We start from the raw sequence: 19318 nt of genomic DNA on the forward strand, positions 1-19318 counted from the left end.
TTTTACATTTCTTTTTTTGCGGAATGTTATATAGCAGAATGTGAAAAATATTTTTATTTTTTTTTTCCAGAATTGTCGCTTTTTTTCTGTTTATAGTGCAAAAAAAAAAAAAATTTGCAGAGGTGATCAAATACCACCGAAAGAAAGCGCTATTTGTGGGAAAAAAGGACATCAATTTTATTTGGGTACAGCCTCGCACGACCGCGCAATTGTTTGTTAAAGTAACGCAGTGCCGAATCGCAAAAAATGGCCTGGTCGTTAAGGGGGGTAAAACCTTCTGGTCCAGAAGTGGATAAGCTCATTCCTAATCAACAGATAATAAATTCTTACAGGGAATTCAGGAAAACAAAATTGGCTGTGGTAAAGCAGCGGACAATCTGCATTATAAACCTCACTTATTATTTTAGGCTTTAGGATGGATACACACTATACAACTTTTGTTGATAGATTTTCTTTAGATTTACCTTCAACTATGTAGTGCAGTGGCCTGCCTGATTGCATACAAATTGACAGTGTTTAGGTCTGACCTCATATTATATGGTTTTGGTAAATCTAAAGGAAAAAAATCTATAGACAATTGTATAATGTGTATGGCCCATGCAAACTCTCTATGAGTTTATTTGTATAGAGACAGAGGAGCGTCCAGGTGGGACCCGGTGCTAGCATGTGTCGTGTCACAGGTCATGTTATTGTAGTAGGAGGCTTGGGGGGGTTGACTGCTGAAACGTGGAGCGATGAATGAAGAGAGGGATTTCCAGCACAGACATGATGTCAGGGCAAGGCCTGGCCTCTCAATTGACCAGAGGAGCTCATGCAGAAACACAAGTTGGGCCAATTATGTAGAGCGCCACCCTGCATAATGGAGCCACGGCCCTCAACAAAGTTATCTTCGGTCAATCTGCTTATTCAGAAAAAAAAGATGGCTACTTCCTGTCCTTGGTGCACGTGCTGATCACACACAAAGTCAACCCTTTGTAGAAAAGATCCAGCAATAAGCAGCTGGTTAACTAAGTCCCGTTCTCTTTGTTCACTGGAGGTGAGCGGCAAAATATGGACGAGGATCTCTAAATACATAGATACATAGTTAGTCAGGTTGAATAAAAGACACAAGTCCATCTGGCTCAACCAATAAAAAACAGTAATGAAAACCCAACCATACAATCCCGTATACACAATCCTATACCTGCAGTTGATAAATATATTTATTACATTGTCATAGGAAAATACAAATTGGCTTATAAAATACCCCATACCATCACAGATTATTGTACTTCTATATATATATATATATATATATAAATAGTGCCAGCCACTAAGGACTTAGGGGCTAGCACATCTTCCTTACATCCAGTGGAGGAACTACCAGGGTTGCAAAGGTCACACTTGAGACCGGCCCTGATGTTCCGCTACTGTGGGGGGGGGGCCAAGATGCCAGGAAGGGGGCTGCTGCAGAACATGTAAAAGGGACTGTAAGGCTCGGTTCACACTGCTGTGACCCCAACGTAATGCAATTTGCTTGTGACTGCCCTGCCCTCTTCCTTACATCCAGTGGAGGAACTACCAGGGATGCAAAAGTCACACTTGAGACCGGCCCTTATGTTCCGCCACTGTGGGAGGGCCCCAAGATGCCAGGAAGGGGGCTGCTGCAGAACATGTAAAAGGGACTGTAAGGCTCGGTTCACACTGCTGTGACCCCCAACGTCATGCAATTTGCTTGTGACTTCCCTGCCATTTCCTTGCAACTTTTGTGATTTAATATCACAGTCTATGGCAATCAAATTGCACCAAAGTCACAGAAAAGTCGTGGAGGAACCATTTTGTTTTTTTGATGCTACGACTTGAGTTGCATTAACCACTTCTGGACCGGAAGGATTTGCCCCCTTAATGACCAGGCCCTATCTTGCGATTCGGCACTGCATTATTTTAACGGACAATTGCGCGGTCGTTCGACGCTGTACCTAAATAAAATTGATGTCCTTTTTTGTCCCCACAAATAGAGCTTTCTTTAGGTGGTATTTGATCACCTGTGCGCTTTTTATTTTTTGCGCTATAAACAAAAAAAGAGCGACAATTCTGAAAAAAAAAAAACACAATATTTTTCACTTTCTGCTATATAACATTCACAATAAAAAAAAAATCTAATTTTTACATCATTTTAGGCCAATTTGTATTCTGCTACATATTTTTGGAAAAAAAAAAACCAATAAGCGTATTTTGATTGGTTTGCGCAAAAGTTATCGCGTCTACAAACTAGGGGAAAGATTTATGTCATTTTTATTGTTTTTTTTTCTACTAGTAATAGCGGCGATCTGCGATTTTGAGAAAGACTGCGACATTGCGGCGGACAGATCGGACCCCTGACTGACATTTTTGACACTTTTGGGGGTGCCAGTGACATTACTACAGTAATCAGTGCTATACATATGCACTGTTACTGTAATAATGACACTGGCAGGGAAGGGGTTAACACTGTGGGTGATCAAGGGGTTAAATGTGTACCTAGGGGCGTGTTTCTAACTGTATGGGGGCGGGGCTTTTGAAATGATCATAGAGACATTTGATCCTATATAGAAGGATCACAGGCGCTCTGTGATCATTCCAGGGAGAAGAACGGTCAGCTGTGTTTACAACAGCTGACCGTCCTTCTCTCTCAGCGGGGAGGGATCGCGGGTGTCAGATGGCAATCGGAGCCGCCTGCCCCGTGCATCAGAGTCCCCGCTGATGAGTGGGGGCAGGAGCACGGCGGCGGCGTGCGCCCTCCTCCTAGCTGCAGGCAGGTGACCGACATAGAGCTACGTCGGTTCGCGCAGGAGGGGCTGCCTGCCGCAGTAAAACTGCAGTGGGCGGTCAACAAGTAGTTAAATAAGACGGCACCCATTGGAATGTATTTAGACTTGTCAAGTCACATGATAAGCAATGTGAACCGGGGCTTGTAAAGGGCCCCCACGATGGGAGTAAAGGGCCCCAGGATCAGTGAGAGGGGCCCCAGGCCCAAAGGGAAGAGCCCTGGAATAAGAGGAAAGGGTTCCAGGACCGATCCAAAGGGCCCCAACAGCCAGGTGGGCACTTGTTTTTTGAACTGGGGCCCTGAAGGGTCTAGTCTGCGCACAGCACTGGGGTCCTCAGTTCAAGCCCTGCCCATGACTCTATCTACTTGGAATTTGCATGTCCTTCTTGCACATGTGCATTTCCTCCCACACTCTAAAAACATGCTGGTTGATAACTTGGCCCTAGTATGGGAGATAGGGGTTGTAAGGGATTGTAAGCCCCTTGAGGGCAGGGACTGGCGTGAATGTAAAGGGCTAAATAAGTTGTTAGTGCAAAATGCCAGTAGAGTGGGGAAGGGTTAGAACCCCCATCATGTTTTATTGCTGCACTATTTTATTTATCCAGGCTTGTAACAATACATTCAGACTATGTTGAGTCTATGGGTGTATTTTAAAAAAATGCATAGCTTTTATCCAACAGAACTGCATAAAAGATTAATTCTGTGTAATTGGGGCAAAATCAAATGTTCTCAGGTTATATTCCCTGTAATTCGAATGTGTGGATGTGGAAACAATAGCATTATGGCCACTAGATGACGCTGACTATCCTAAGAAATAAGTATGCTCCTCAGCTCCATCTAGTGGCCTTATTATGGTATTTTCTCCATTCACATTTTCGATCTGCAGATATTATAACCTGAGAAGATTTGCTTTCCATCGATAATTTACACGCATTATCGATGGGCAAAAAGCTTTGCAATTTTTTTCATAAATACACTACTATGTATAAAATATATATTATTGTGGTTATGTCTAGAGCAGGGGTCTCAAACTACCACATCAAGCCCACTGCAAGATTTTATCCAGCCCTCAGCTAGGGTCACCGACATATCTTCAATGTGCACAAACTGAGGAATAAGGTCATCAGAGGCTGTCTATGGTCCAAGCTTCAACTGTCCCTTAACTGGACCCTTTAATGGGCGACCCTGATGTAATGGGGACTATGATGGGGACCCTGATGTGAAGGGGACTATGATGGGGACCCTGATGTAATGGGGACTATGATGGGGACCCTGATGTAATGGAGACTATGATGAGGACCCTGATGTAATGGGGACTATGATGGGGACCCTGATGTGAAGGGGACTATGATGGGGACCCTGATGTAATGGAGACTATGATGAGGACCCTGATGTAATGGGGACTATGATGGGGACCCTGATATGAAGGGGACTATGATGAGGACCCTGATGTAATGGGGACTATGATGGGGACCCTGATGTAATGGAGACTATGATAAGAACCCTGATGTAATGGGGACTATGATGGGGACCCTGATGTAATGGGGACTATGATGGGGACCTTGATGTAATGGGGACTATGATGGGGAACCTGATGTAATGGGGACTATGATGGGGACCCTGATGTAATGGGGACTATGATGGGGAACCTGATGTAATGGAGACTATGATGAGGACCCTGATGTAATGGGGACTATGATGGGGACCCTGATGTAATGGGGACTATGATGGGGACCTTGATGTAATGGGGACTATGATGGGGAACCTGATGTAATGGGGACTATGATGGGGACCCTGATGTAATGGGGACTATGATGGGGAACCTGATGTAATGGAGACTATGATGAGGACCCTGATGTAATGGGGACTATGATGGGGACCATGATATAATGGGGACTATGATGGTGACCCTGATGTAAAGTGGAATTCTGATATAAGGGACATTTTGATGGGGGCTCTGATGTAAAGGGGACTCTGATATAAAGGGAATGTGGTGACCCTGTTGTAAGGGGGGGGGGGGCTGATGTAATGGTGACTATAATGGAAACCCTGTTGTAAGGCAGGAAGGTTGTAATGTCATATGTATCAAGGTGACAATAAGGGGGACACTGATGTAACGGGGTCTCTGTGGGATCCTGATATAAGGGTAATTGTGATATAAGGGTGATTTTGATAGGCATTCCCAATGCACAGGGGACTATATTAGTGACCCTGAATAGTTTTTTTGGGGGGGGAGGAGTATGGGGGCTAATGTAAAAGGGAATCTAATGGTGACTCTGATTTAAGGGGGGCCCTGATGTAATGGGGACACTATTATAGAGAGACCCTGATGTTACATATATATATATATATATAGTTACATAGTAGGTGAGGTTGAATAAAGACAATAGTCCATCCAGTTCAACCTGTGTAGGTGTGTGTGGCCGTAATCATCTCACATAGCCCTGAATGTTCTGATTCTTGAGATGTACGTCTAAGAGTCTTTTGAAAGCCACCATACTTCCCGCAGAAACCACATCTTGTGGTAGAGAATTCCACAATCTTGTAGCCCTAACAGTAAAGAACCCTCCTCGTTGCCTGAGGTTAAAACGCTTCTCCTCCAGACGCATTGTATGCCCTCTAGTCCTCATGCAATCTTTCTGACTGAATAGCTTTTTTTCTATGCTGAGATCACCATTGAGATATTTATAAATTGCTATCATGTCCCCTCTCAGGCGTCTCTTCTCCAGGGAGAATAAATCAAGCGATTGCAGACGCTCTTCATAATTAAGGTCCTCCAATCCCCTAATTAGTTTAGTTGCCCTTCTCTGGACCTTCTCCAGCTCCAACACATCCCTCCTGAGGACTGGCGACCAGAACTGGACAGAATACTCCAGATGCGGTCAGACCAGAGTTTTATAAAGTGGAAGGATTATAGTCTTATCTCTGGAATACATCCCTTTCTTTATGCATGCTAATATTCTGCCTGCTTTGGCAGCTGCCGCTTGACATTGCATACTATTGCTTAGTCTATCCTCTTCCAGGACTCCCAGATCTTTCTCCATTTTTGATTCCCCCAAAGGTTCCCCCCGTAAAGTGTATTGTGCTTTTATGCTTTTAGTCCCCAAGTGCAAAACCTTACACTTCTCCACATTAAACCTCATTTGCCATGTCGTTGCCCACTCCGTTATTTTGTCCAGGTCATTCTGTAGGATATCTGCTTCATGCTGTGCAGTTATTGCCCTGCCCAATTTTGTGTCATCTGCAAAAACTGATATCGAACTACTGATCCCGTCTTCAATGCTATTTATGAATAAATTGAACAAGGTTGGTTCCAGGACTGAGCCTTGGGGGACCCCACTTACCACCTCAGACCAGTCTGAGTATGCGCTATTTATTACCACCCTTTGGACACGCCCTTTTAGCCAGTTCCCTATCCAAGAGCAAACCTTGTGGTCGATGCCTCCAGACCTTATTTTATAAATTAAGCGTTTGTGGGGAACTGTATTAAACGCCTTAGCGAAATCCAGGTACACCACATCCACTGGTCTCCTCCTATCTAGCTCACAGCTCACCTCCTCGTAGAATGTTAAGAGATTGGTTTGACCAGAAAGCCCATTTGTAAACCCGTGCTGATTACTGCTGATGATGCTGTTGTCTTTAGCAAACTCTACGATATAGTCCCTTATCATCCTCTCCAGATGTTTACATACTATCGATGTCAGACTGACGGGCCTATAATTTCCTGGGACATGCCTCTGCCCTTTTTTGAATATCGGTATCACGTTAGCTTTCCTCCAATTCCCTGGTACATTTCCTGTCATAATACTGTCAGCAAAGATCAGGAACAGTGGTCTAGATATAGTCTTACTGAGTTCTTTGAGTACTCTCGGATGTACGCCATCCGGGCCTGGTGATTTATTTGTGTTAATTTTATCCAGCCTTTCCCTAATTTCACCCTCTGTTAGCCATAGTGGCAAGTCCTGTGTATTACTACTGACCATACAGTCATGGTCAGTGTACCCCTTCTTTTCCTGAGTAAAAACTGAGCTTGCTGTCAGGGGTAACTCTAATGGGGACCTGATGTAAAGCGTGATTTTGATATAAGAGGAATTCTGATGGAAATTCTGATGTAAGGCGGACCCTGATGTAATGGGGACTATGGTGGAGGCCCTGATGTAATGGGGACTATGATGGAGGCCCTGATGTAATGGGGACTATGGTGGCGACCCTGATGTAAGGGGGGACCCCAATATAAGAGGAACTTTAATAGGGATTCTGAAGTACAGGGAACTCTAATTGGGACTCTGATGTAAAGGAGACCGTTATGTAAAAGGAAATCTGATGGGGACCCAATGTAGGGGGGACTCTGATGGAGATTTTTTCATCCATTAATATTTGTAAAATTTACAATGTGGCCCTTATACTGAAAAGTTTGAAGACCCCCCAACCCCCCGTCTTGCGGGTTGTAATGCCAAATGTAAGTGACAATAAGGGCTTTACAAATGACATTCATTAATCAAGTTAAAACTTGGGGTGCTAGACTAGGACATTTTTGAGAATATAAAATAAAAAAAAAATGATGAGGATTATTACATTATGAATGTTATTTTACTATTATATTTCCAAATTAGGGCATGGATATAAGAAAGAACATTATCTTATGTAACACTGTATTAGTATATGTCAAAATATTAATTTAAAATGATAGATATAACAAAGCATCAAACTTAGTTGCACATCACTATATAAAATGAGAGGGAACATCCCTTCCCCCATCCCCTTATACTAATAGTCAACTAAACAAAGAGATTGGAATGACACTGAGCTACCAAAACCAATCTGTAGTAGGACTGAATGGTACTATGACACACACACATATATAGGTCTAAAAAAACTCCCGCTTGTTTTTTTCATATTTTTTATTTTGTATTATACTTATCTTGCAATAATAACCTATTTGTTATTAAACACATTGTTTTTTATTTATATGCAAAAACAGAAGTACTTTTGATCTTTGAGTGCTTAATCATCCTAAAAAGGTATTTCTTCAAGTTTATGTGAAGTTTCAAAAATCATATTTAAACAGAAAAACGTTATTTTATGGTTGTCACCAGAACAGGAGGTGACGGCAAATCTCCAAATGGGGACACCGGTCTAAGAGGGTATTTCCCTTCACTTTGGAGAGATTTCCTCTTACTTCCTGTTGTGTCTCCAGGACAAGAAGTGAGGGAAAATCTCACCAATGGGCCACATACAGCCAAAAAAAAAAAAAAAAATGACAGGGTTTAATAGGGTAAGTTCACCTTTGTGTTTAAATGTACTATGCAATAAGGGGGTCCAAGTCTTTTTTTTTTTTAAAAAAATGCCAGTTTAAGATGAGCTTAATTTAAATAATAATCTTGCAGGCCAAGCATGAGTTCCTGGGGAAAAAAAAAAAAATTTTGGCTGGAAGTCCATATTTGCATACTACTAAAAAAAAAATAAATAAATAAAAATGACATAAATCTTTCCCCTAGTTAGTAGATGCGATAACTTTTGTGCAAACCAATCAAAATGCGGGTATTGAGTTTTTCTTTTTACCAAAAATATGTAGCAGAATACAAATTGGCCTAAAATGATGAAAAAATTTGATTTTTAATTTTTTTTTTTTATTGGGAATGTTATATAGCAGAATGTGAAAAATATTGTTTTTTTCAGATTTGTTGCTCTTTTTTCGTTTATAACGCAAAAAAAAAAAAAAAATTGCACAGGTGATCAAATACCACCAAAAGAAAGCTCTGTTTGTGGGACAAAAAGACATCAATTTTATTTGGGTACAGCGTCGCACGACCGCGCAATTTTCCGTTAAAGTAAAGCAGTGTCGAATCGCAAAATATGGCCTGGTCATTAAGGGGGAAAATCTTCCGGTCCAGAAGTGGTTAAAGAGGAACTAAAGGCAAAACTTTTTTTAGTTTTGGATAGAGTGGAGAGGGATCAGAAAATCTGTCAGTTTTTTTTTTACTGTGTGTGTCCCCGTTAGGGAGATTCATCCTTTCTATTTGTCCTGTTTACCACTGTTGAAAGTGAAAGTAAAAGAAAATTCAAAATTTGGACTGTCCAGAGAAAATTAATAGAGCGGAAATCTTCAAATGGGGACACTCTTAATTTGCAGGGATTTCCTCGAACTTTCTGTTTGGATATGGGACAGGAAGTGAAGGGAAATCCCGGAAATGGGACACATATGGCGAAAAAAAATCAGACAAGGGTTATAACCCTTCCTTGTTCCAACCAAAATGAAAAAAAAAAGTGTTACCTAGGTGCTAGGTTAAAAGCATTGTTATGCTCCATCTGCTTATCAGGGGAGCCTGATCTATTCGTTTTGCCTGTTACATGTGTCCATTCACTTGGTCTGAGGGAGTGTCCCCATTGTATCCAATAGGGGAGCCTGTTGGACAGTGGAGGAAACTCAGCCAGTGACACATTGGCTTTTGTGACAGTCACAGTGGGAGGGCACAACCACAGTGCATCCTGGGATTGATCATAAAAGTCAAGGTCACATCTGACAGGGCTTCTTTGGCGGGAAGCAAAGTCCCAGGAGCAGGGTGACGGCTGTCTCTCCTCCTGCAGCCTGAGGAAAGTGGTCACAGGCAGTCGGCCTAGTAAACCAGGTGTGGAGCTGAGCCAGGAGGGTCCTGTAAAGCTGATGGTGGAGGTGCTGGCAGAGTCAACTGGGAAAAACAGTGTCCGTGAGTAGGGTTGAGCGAACATGGACTGTATTATTCGTGTTCGTACCGAATAATTGGATTTTTGTTACCCGAACACGGGCCCGAAAACTTTACTGTATATTCGGGTAAAAATCCGTGTTCGGTCATTTTATTTCCGGGTTTTGTATGCATTGCCGCGCTTTTCATGGCAGGCTTTCAACAGCCAATCAACAAGCGTTTAACTGGTGTGCCTTAAGCCATCCCAGCCATGCCTACAAATGTATTAGTAGCTGTGATTGGCCATCTGAAGCATGTGACCAAGTCTTTATAAGTTCGAGCCAGCGCCGATGCGTCATTATGCTGTGTAGTTCAGGGACAGAGCACACATCGTGCTGGCTGCTGATTAGGGACAGACAGGCAAAAATGATTTGTGTCCGGATAGATTTGAGAGACAGGTCGAAGTGTTTTAGGCAGGGCGAGTTGTAGGGCATTTTAGGGCGAGTCTGCTGATTTTTAGGGTCAGTGTTCTACAATCGATTTTGCTGTGTGGGGGGGGGGGGGGGTTTGCAGTGACCGATCTTATCAATCCTTTTAGGGAGAGGCTGGAGATAAGCAGGTGTCAGTGGTCCACATCGATTTTGCTGTGTGTGGGGTGCAGTGAAAACAATCTTTTTTGCCCACTGAGGAGGAGGGAGAAAAGTCTTTTTCTATCAGTCACTGTGTGCAGCGTTTTTCCTTCAGTGCTGCTGTGCTGAATGTGATAATACACTGCTGTGTTCACATGTGCTATTATTGAGTGATTTAAAAAATTATACACTTTTTTCTATTCCACTATTCAATATACACCCTTGGGTTAAAAAAAATTAAATTGTGGCATAGGCTGTACTAATCTAGTTAAAAATTACAAACTTAAAAGGGGAATTTTTTTTTTTCCCTCCATAGCCTGCAGCAGAGCTGACTGATATAAGACTGCTGTTCACATGTGCTATTGATAAATCACACCAATTTTATATCATATTTTCTATTCCGCTATTCAATGAAAACCTTTGGGTATAAACAATTAAATTGCGGGATAGTCTGTGTTGGTACGTGTGAGATACACCTTTCCAATTTTTGGGGTGCATCTCATACTTCTGAAGATTTAAGGGTGCTGCCTGTTCTGAACTCCTCCGACTCCTCATCCTGCCTTTGGGGGTACAAAAAATAGTAATTGGGGCCTAGTCTGGTTCTGTACGTGTGAGATACATACACCTTTTTTTGATAATATTTTCTATTCCGCTATTCAATAAAAACCTTTGGGTATAAACAATTAAATTGCGGGATAGTCTGTGTTGGTACGTGTGAGATACACCTTTCCAATTTTTGGGGTGCATCTCATACTTCTGAAGATTTGAGGGTGCTGCCTGTTCCGAACTCCTCCTACTCCTCATCCTGCCTTTGGGGGTACAAAAAATAGTAATTGGGGCCTAGTCTGGTTCTGTACGTGTGAGATACATACACCTTTTTTGATAATATTTTCTATTCCGCTATTCAATAAAAACCTTTGGGTATAAACAATTAAATTGCGGGATAGTCTGTGTTGGTATGTGTGAGATACACCTTTCCAATTTTTGGGGTGCATCTCATACTTCTGAAGATTTGAGGGTGCTGCCTGTTCCGAACTCCTCCTACTCCTCATCCTGCCTTTGGGGGTACAAAAAATAGTAATTGGGGCCTAGTCTGGTTCTGTACGTGTGAGATACATACACCTTTTTTTGATAATATTTTCTATTCCGCTATTCAATAAAAACCTTTGCGTATAAACAATTAAATTGCAGGATAGTCTGTGTTGGTACGTGTGAGATACACCTTTCCAATTTTTGGGGTGCATCTCATACTTCTGAAGATTTGAGGGTGCTGCCTGTTCCGAACTCCTCCTACTCCTCATCCTGCCTTTGGGGGTACAAAAAATAGTAATTGGGGCCTAGTCTGGTTCTGTACGTGTGAGATACATACACCTTTTTTTGATAATATGTTCTATTCCGCTATTCAATAAAAACCTTTGGGTATAAACAATTAAATTGCGGGATAGTCTGTGTTGGTACGTGTGAGATACACCTTTCCAATTTTGGGGTGCATCTCATACTTTTGAAGATTTGAGGGTGTTGCCTGTTCCGAACTCCTCCTACTCCTCATCCTGCCTTTGGGGGTACAAAAAATAGTAATTGGGGCCTAGTCTGGTTCTGTACGTGTGAGATACATACACCTTTTTTTGATAATATTTTCTATTCCGCTATTCAATAAAAACCTTTGGGTATAAACAATTAAATTGCGGGATAGTCTGTGTTGGTACGTGTGAGATACACCTTTCCAATTTTTTTGGGTGCATCCCATACTTCTGAAGATTTGAGGGTGCTGCCTGTTCCGAACTCCTCCTACTCCTCATCCTGCCTTTGGGGGTACAAAAAATAGTAATTGGGGCCTAGTCTGGTTCTGTACGTGTGAGATACATACACCTTTTTTTGATAATATTTTCTATTCCGCTATTCAATAAAAACCTTTGGGTATAAACAATTAAATTGCGGGATAGTCTGCGTTGGTACGTGTGAGATACACCTTTCCAATTTTTGGGGTGCATCTCATACTTCTGAAGATTTGAGGGTGCTGCCTGTTCCGAACTCCTCCTACTCCTCATCCTGCCTTTGGGGGTACAAAAAATAGTAATTGGGGCCTAGTCTGGTTCTGTACGTGTGAGATACATACACCTTTTTTGATAATATTTTCTATTCTGCTTTCAATAAAAGCCTTTGGGTATAAACAATTAAATTGCGGGATAGTCTGCGTTGGTACGTGTGAGATACACCTTTCCAATTTTTGGGGTGCATCTCATACTTCCGAGGATTTGAGGGTGCTGCCTGTTCCGAACTCCTCATCCTGCCTTTGGGGGTACAAAAAATAGTAATTGGGGCCTAGTCTGGTTCTGTACGTGTGAGATACATACACCTTTTTTTGATAATATTTTCTATTCCGCTATTCAATAAAAACCTTTGGGTATAAACAATTAAATTGCGAGATAGTCTGTGTTGGTACGTGTGAGATACACCTTTCCAATTTTTGGGGTGCATCTCATACTTCTGAGGATTTGAGGGTGCTGCCTGTTCCGAACTCCTCCTACTCCTCATCCTGCCTTTGGGGGTACAAAAAATAGTAATTGTGGCCTAGTCTGGTTCTGTACGTGTGAGATACATACACCTTTTTTTTTGATAATATTTTCTATTCCGCTATTTAATCTACACATTTGGGTAAAAACAATTAAATTGCGGGATAGTCTGTGTCGGTACGTGTGAGATACATACACCTTTTGATATCATATTTTCTATTCCGCTATTCAATCTACACCTTTGGGTAAAAACAATTAAATTGCGGGATAGTCTGTGTCGGTACGTGTGAGATACACCTTCCCAATTTTTGGGGCGCATCTCATACTGCTGAGGATTTGAGGGTGCTTCAGTCTGCCTCCTTCCTGTTCCGAACTCCTCATCTTCCTCATCCTGCCTTTAGGGTACAAAAAATTGTAATCGGGGCCTAGTTTGTGTTTGTACGTGTGAGATACACCGTTTTGTAAAATTTGTCCTATTCCGCTATTCAATATACACCCTGTTTGAGTGTAAAAAATTAAATTGCGGGATAGTCTGTATCGGTACATGTGAGATACACCTTTTTAAAAATTTTTGGCGCATCTCATTCTACCGCCGAGGATTGCAGGGCGCTTCAGTTTGCCTCCTGTTCCCAACTCCTCCTACTCCTCTTCCTCATCCTGCCTTTAGGGTACAAAACATTTTAATCGGGGCCTAGTCTGTGTTTGTACGTGTGAGATACACCGTATTATAAAATTTTTCCTATTCCGCTATTCAATATACACCCTTTTGGAGTGTAAAAAATTAAATTACGGCATAGTCTGTATCGGTACGTGTGAGACACACCTTTTAAATTTGTTTGGCGCACCTCCTTCCACCGCCAAGGATTGCAGGGCGCTTCAGTTTGCCTCCTGTTCCCAACTCCTCCTACTCCTCTTCCTCATCCTCCCTTTAGGGTACAAAACATTTTAATCGGGGCCTAGTCTGTGTTTGTACGTGTGAGATACAACGTTTTTTATCCTTTTTCCTATTCCGCTATTCAATATACACCCTTTTGGGGTAAAAAACATTAAATTGCGGAATAGTTTGCATATTTGACTGTGAGATACACCCGTGCGATACTGTTGTTGTTTTGTTCCGCTATTCAATAAACACCTTTCTAGGGCAAGATCATAAATTACAGAAATATGAGGAGACCGTCAAATAGGGGCCATGGCCTGGGTCGTGGTGCTGCTGGTAGAGCTCCTGTTGCAAGGAGAGGACGTGGTCGATCTGTGCCAGCTACACGCACAAGTGAAACACCTTCCTCAAGTGTGAGTAGGCGACAGAACCTGCATCAGTATTTGGTAGGGCATCATACGCCTCTAGAAGTGATGAGGCCAGAACAAGTAGAGGCGATAGTAGATTGGTTTGCTGCTGACAGTGCCTCCAGTTCCTTCACATTGTCTCCCACCCAGTCTACTGCAGAAAGGTCAGAGTTGGCACCTGCAGCCGATGTCCAACCGTCTTTCACCTCACCCCCTTGCAAATCAGGCAAGCAGTCTGAGCCCCAAGCCATACAGCAGTCTCTTCTTCTTTTTGATGACTCTGTCAGCAGGGTTTCCCAGGGCCATTCACCTAGCCCTGCCCCAGAAGAGATTGAGTGCAGCGATGCCCAACCACTTATTTCTCAAGATGAGTACATGCAAGGACCATCGCAGCACTTCTCCGATGATGACGAAACGCAGGTGCCAACTGCTGCGGCGTTCAGAATTGTGGAGACCGACAAGGAGGGCAGGGGTGAAGACTGGGTGGAAGATGATGTGGAGGACGATGAGGTCCTCGACCCCACATGGAATGAAGGTCATGCAGGTGACCTGAGTAGTTTGGAGGACGAGGCGGTGGTCGCACAGAGCCACCAGCACAGCAGAAGAGGGAGCAGGGTGCAGAAGCGGAGCCCAACGCAGCAAGGGAACGAGCGCAGCAAAGCCAGCTCAAAGGAGTTCTCTAGCGTGGAAGTTCTTTAGAAAATGTGCTGATGACAGGACACGAGTGGTTTGCACCCTGTGCAATTAGAGCCTGAAGCGAGGCATAAACCTTCTCAACCTGAGCACAACCTGCATGATCGGGCATCTAAGTGCAAAGCACGAGCTGCTGTGGAGTAGACACCTTCAAAACCAAGAAACGTCTCTGGCTCATCCTGCTTCCTCTTCTGCTGCAGTCTCGGTCGCTCCATCCACATCTGTAGTGATACGGGCACCTGCCACCCCGCAAACAGACGATCTGTCAGCAACACCACCACCTGGGTCACCAACCATCTCCACAATGTCCCGTGGAAGCGTTCAGCTTTCCATCTCCCAAACACTTGAGAGGAAGAGGAAGTACCCCCCTACCCACCCGCGATCCCTGGCCATGAATGCCAGCATTTCAAAATTCTTGGCCTTTGAAATGCTGTTTGGAGACGCACAGTTTTAAAAACCTTATGTCGGTGGCTGTCCCACAGTACGTCGTGCCCAGCCGCCACTACTTTTCCAGGCAAGCCATCCCTTCCCTGCACAACCAAGTGGGGGAAAAAATCAGGTGTGCACTGCGCAACGCCATCTGTGCCAAGGTCCACCTAACTACCGATACGTGGACCAGTAAGCACGGTCAGGGGCGTTATATCTCCCTAACGGCACGCTGGGTAAATGCAGTGGCGGATGGGCCTGAGGCGGATAGCAATTTGGCGCATGTCCTTCCACCACCGAGGATTGCAGGGCGCTTCAGTTTGCCTCCTGTTCCTAACTCCTCCTACTCCGCTTCCTCATCCTCTACCACCTCCTCATCCGGTCAGCGTAACACCTTCACCACCAACTTCAGCACGGCCAGGGGTAAACGACAGCAGGCTGGTTTAAAACTTGCCTGTTTGGGGGAAAAACCACACACCGTGCAGGAGTTGTGGAGGAGCATGGAACAGCAGACAAAATGAGTGGTTGCTGCCCGGCCTGGTGGTGTGCGATAACGGGCGAAATCTCATAGCAGCTCTGGGCCTAGCCGGTTTGACGCACATCCCTTGCCTGGCGCATGTGCTGAATTTGGTGGTGCAGAGGTTCCTTAAAAACTACCCCGATATGTCAGAGCTGCTGCAGAAAGTGTGGGCCGTCTGTGCGCACTTTCGGCGTTCTCACCCTGCTGCTGCTCGCCTGTCAGCTCTGCAGCGTAACTTCGGCCTTCCTGCTCACCGCCTCATATGTGACGTGCCCACAAGGTGGAACTCCACCTTGCACATGCTGGAAAGACTGTGCGAGCAGCAGCAGGCCATAGTGGAGTTTCAGCTGCAGCACGCACGCGTGAGTCGCTCTGCGGAACAGCACCACTTCACCACCAATAACTGGGCCTCCATGCGAGACCTGTGTGCCTTGTTGCGCTGTTTTGAGTAATCCACCAACATGGCCAGTGCCGATGACGCCGTTTTCAGCTTAACTATCCCACTTCTTTGCCTCCTTGAAAAAACAATTCGGGTGATGATGGAAGAGGATGTGGCACAGGATGAGGAGGTCGCCAACGCAACCAGGGCACCGCCAGCACCTCAGAAGGCAGGGTTAGCATGACCGAAATGTGGAAAAGCTTTGTCAGCACGCCACAACAAACAGCAGCACCAGCAGCTGCAGCACGCACGTGTGAGTCGCTCTGCGGAACAGCACCACTTCACCACCAATAACTGGGCCTCCATGCGAGACCTGTGTGCCTTGTTGTGCTGTTTTGAGTAATCCACCAACATGGCCAGTGCCGATGACGCCGTTTTCAGCTTAACTATCCCACTTCTATGCCTCCTTGAAAAAACAATTCGGGTGATGATGGAAGAGGATGTGGCACAGGATGAGGAGGTCGCCAATGCAACCAGGGCACCGCCAGCACCTCAGAAGGCAGGGTTAGCATGACCGAAATGTGGAAAAGCTTTGTCAGCACGCCACAACAAACAGCAGCACCAGCAGCTCATATGAAACGTCTTAGCAGGAGGCAGCATTTCACCAACATGGTGGAGCAGTATGTGTGCCCACGCCTACATGTAGTGAATGACGGGTCTGCTTCCTTCAACTTCTGGGTCTCCAAATTGGGCACATGGCCTTAGCTTGCCCTTTACGCCTTGGAGGTGCTGGCGTGCCCTGCAGCCAGTGTATTATCTGAATGGGTATTTAGCACAGCTGGGGGCGTTATCACAGACAAGCGCAGCCCCCTGTCCAGAGACAATGTGGACAAGCTCATGTTCATTAAAATGAACCAGGCATGGATCCCACGGGACTTTTCCGTACCTTGTGCAGAATAACGATGGATACCGACCTTACCCAGCCATTGTTCTATTTTTGCTCTTTCTCACTCTTTTGGGGTGTACCCTCATTTAATTGGCTACCTCGTCCTCCTCAGGGCCAGATTAACATAGGGGCTATTGGAGCTGCAGCTCCAGGCCCCTACCTTAATATAGGCCCCGGGTTGGCCATATTCACTGTTACCGCTCTTCTGTCACTTGTAAACACAGAAGTCTGGCTTCTATGCTCGCTTCCCCAGGCAGCTCCCTCAGAACCTCCCCACACAGCACGAAGGCCGGACAAGGAGGGACAGTTGCCGATGCATGGATGTGTTTATGGGCTTCAGAGACAGCATCCCATGTTGAATTAGGCATGCATGGCTGCACCCTTCCTCCTCTGGGTGCATGCCAAGGCACGGCCCTTAAGGCCTTTCAAAATCCTCAGCACCAAGCCCATGATGCTCTTAATCCGGCCCTGGTCCTCCTCCACTGCCGCTTCCACCTACACCGCCCATAGGTGTGCGCAGCCTATTGCATTAGGGGTGTGCACCCCAAAGTTTAAATACACATGCATGTGTTTGCCTACATGTACATGACCCCGATACATTACTCTCCCTGCTGGCAAAGTGAAATAGAGCAGAGCAGGTCCGAGGGAGATCTTTCCCATCTCCTCACTGGCAAACAGAGCGATAATGCTATGTGCCCTAGGTGATTCGGGTGTGCCCAGATACACCCGGCACACCCTGTGCGCACGCCACCTCAACCTCCCTCCTACTCCTTATGGGCCTCGTCCTTCAGAGATGAAGAACATTGTTTTATTTTTCTGTTTTTTTTTTTTGTTGTTTTAAGTTATTTCCCTATCCACATTTGTTTGCAGAGCACTTGCCATGCTCTTAACTACGTTTTGCTGCCATTTGCAGCACTCTAGCCCTTTCCATTGGTGTTTTAGAGCCATTTTAGTGCCTGAAAGTTCGGGTCCCCATTGACTTCAATGGGGTTCGGTGTCCGGGAACACTGACATCCAGGTGTCCGCTCAACTCTATCCGTGAGTACCAGGGGGCTTGCCAAGAGGTCTGCCCAGGAAGGGGGACCACTCCAGTGAAGTCAGAGGGCAGAAGGTTGGCTCACACAGTTAGCAAGGGTAAAGGGGGTGCCAAGTAGAACCCTGAAGAGCAAAAATAAAGGGGGTGCCAAGTGGGGCCCTGAAGAATAATTCAATACATAGTTTGCCTCTCATGTACTTCACTTCAGTGGAAACGTGAAGCAGCGACCTTGCCGCACTCAAATTAGTTAGAAGTCCTCCAGTTGTGCATAGCTCATGAAGTAGGAGTATCCCACTCAACCCTTCTCCCATCCCAAGTTCTAAATAAAACAACAAAAAAAAACACAAACCCTCTGGACAGTTTCCTGACTGAGCCAAACGCTTAACCACTTGCCGACCGCCGCACGACTATTTACTGCGGCGGTCAGCCCCTCACAGGCAAAGCGACGTAGGTCTATGTCGCTAGCCTGTGAGGCTCTAGGGAGCGAGCGCACGCCGCCGGAGGCGCGCTCCCGCTCGCTTACAGACCCCCCCGCGCGTGTGCCCGGCGTATCCGATGTCCGCCGGGCACTCACGATCGTCCGTTAGAGCAGGAGAAAGGCAAGCAGCTAATATAAACACAGCCGCCTGTCAGTCTCCCCTGTGTAAGAATGGAGATCATACGGTTCTGCTATGTAGGACCGTTGATCTCTGTTCTTACACCAGTAGCCACAGCCAATCGAAGTTAGAAGCACGCCCCTAGGGACACACTTAACCCCTCCTTCTCCAATAAAGTTAACCCCTTCCCTCCCAGTGTCATTTTTACAGTAACAGTGCATATGTATAGCACTGATTACTGTAGTAATGTCACTGGTACCCCCAAAAGTATCAAAAATGTCAGTCAAGGGTCCGATCTGTCCGCCACAATGTCGCAGTCCCGCAAAAAAAATTGCAAATCACCGCCATTATTTGTTAAAAAAAAAAAAACAACAAAAATGACAAAAATCTTTCCCTTAGTTAGTAAACGCAATAACTTTCGCGCAAACCAATCAAAATACGCTTTTTGCGATTTTTTTTTTTACCAAACATATGTAGCATTAAACAAATTGGCCTAAAATGTTAAAAAAATTAAATTTTTACATTTTTTGGGGGGAATTTCATATAAAAAAATGTGAAAAATATTGTTATTTGTGCAAAATTGACGCTCTTTTTTTGTTTATAGCGCATGATCAAAAAATCGCACAGGTGATCAAATACCACCAAAAGAAAGCTCTGTTTGTGGGAAAAAAAGGACGCCAAATTCGTTTAGGTACAGCGTCGCACGACCGCGCAATTGTCCGTTAAAGTCACGCAGTGCCGAATCGCAAAATAGGCCCTGGTCAGGAAGGGGGTAAAATCTTCCAGGGCTTAAGTGATTAAAATTATAAGATTTTACAAGTTGTTGCTATGGGTAACCCAGGGGAA

Source organism: Pelophylax lessonae (assembly GCF_965119305.1).
Source record: "Pelophylax lessonae genome assembly, chromosome: 2".
Classification (NCBI taxonomy): domain Eukaryota; kingdom Metazoa; phylum Chordata; class Amphibia; order Anura; family Ranidae; genus Pelophylax; species Pelophylax lessonae.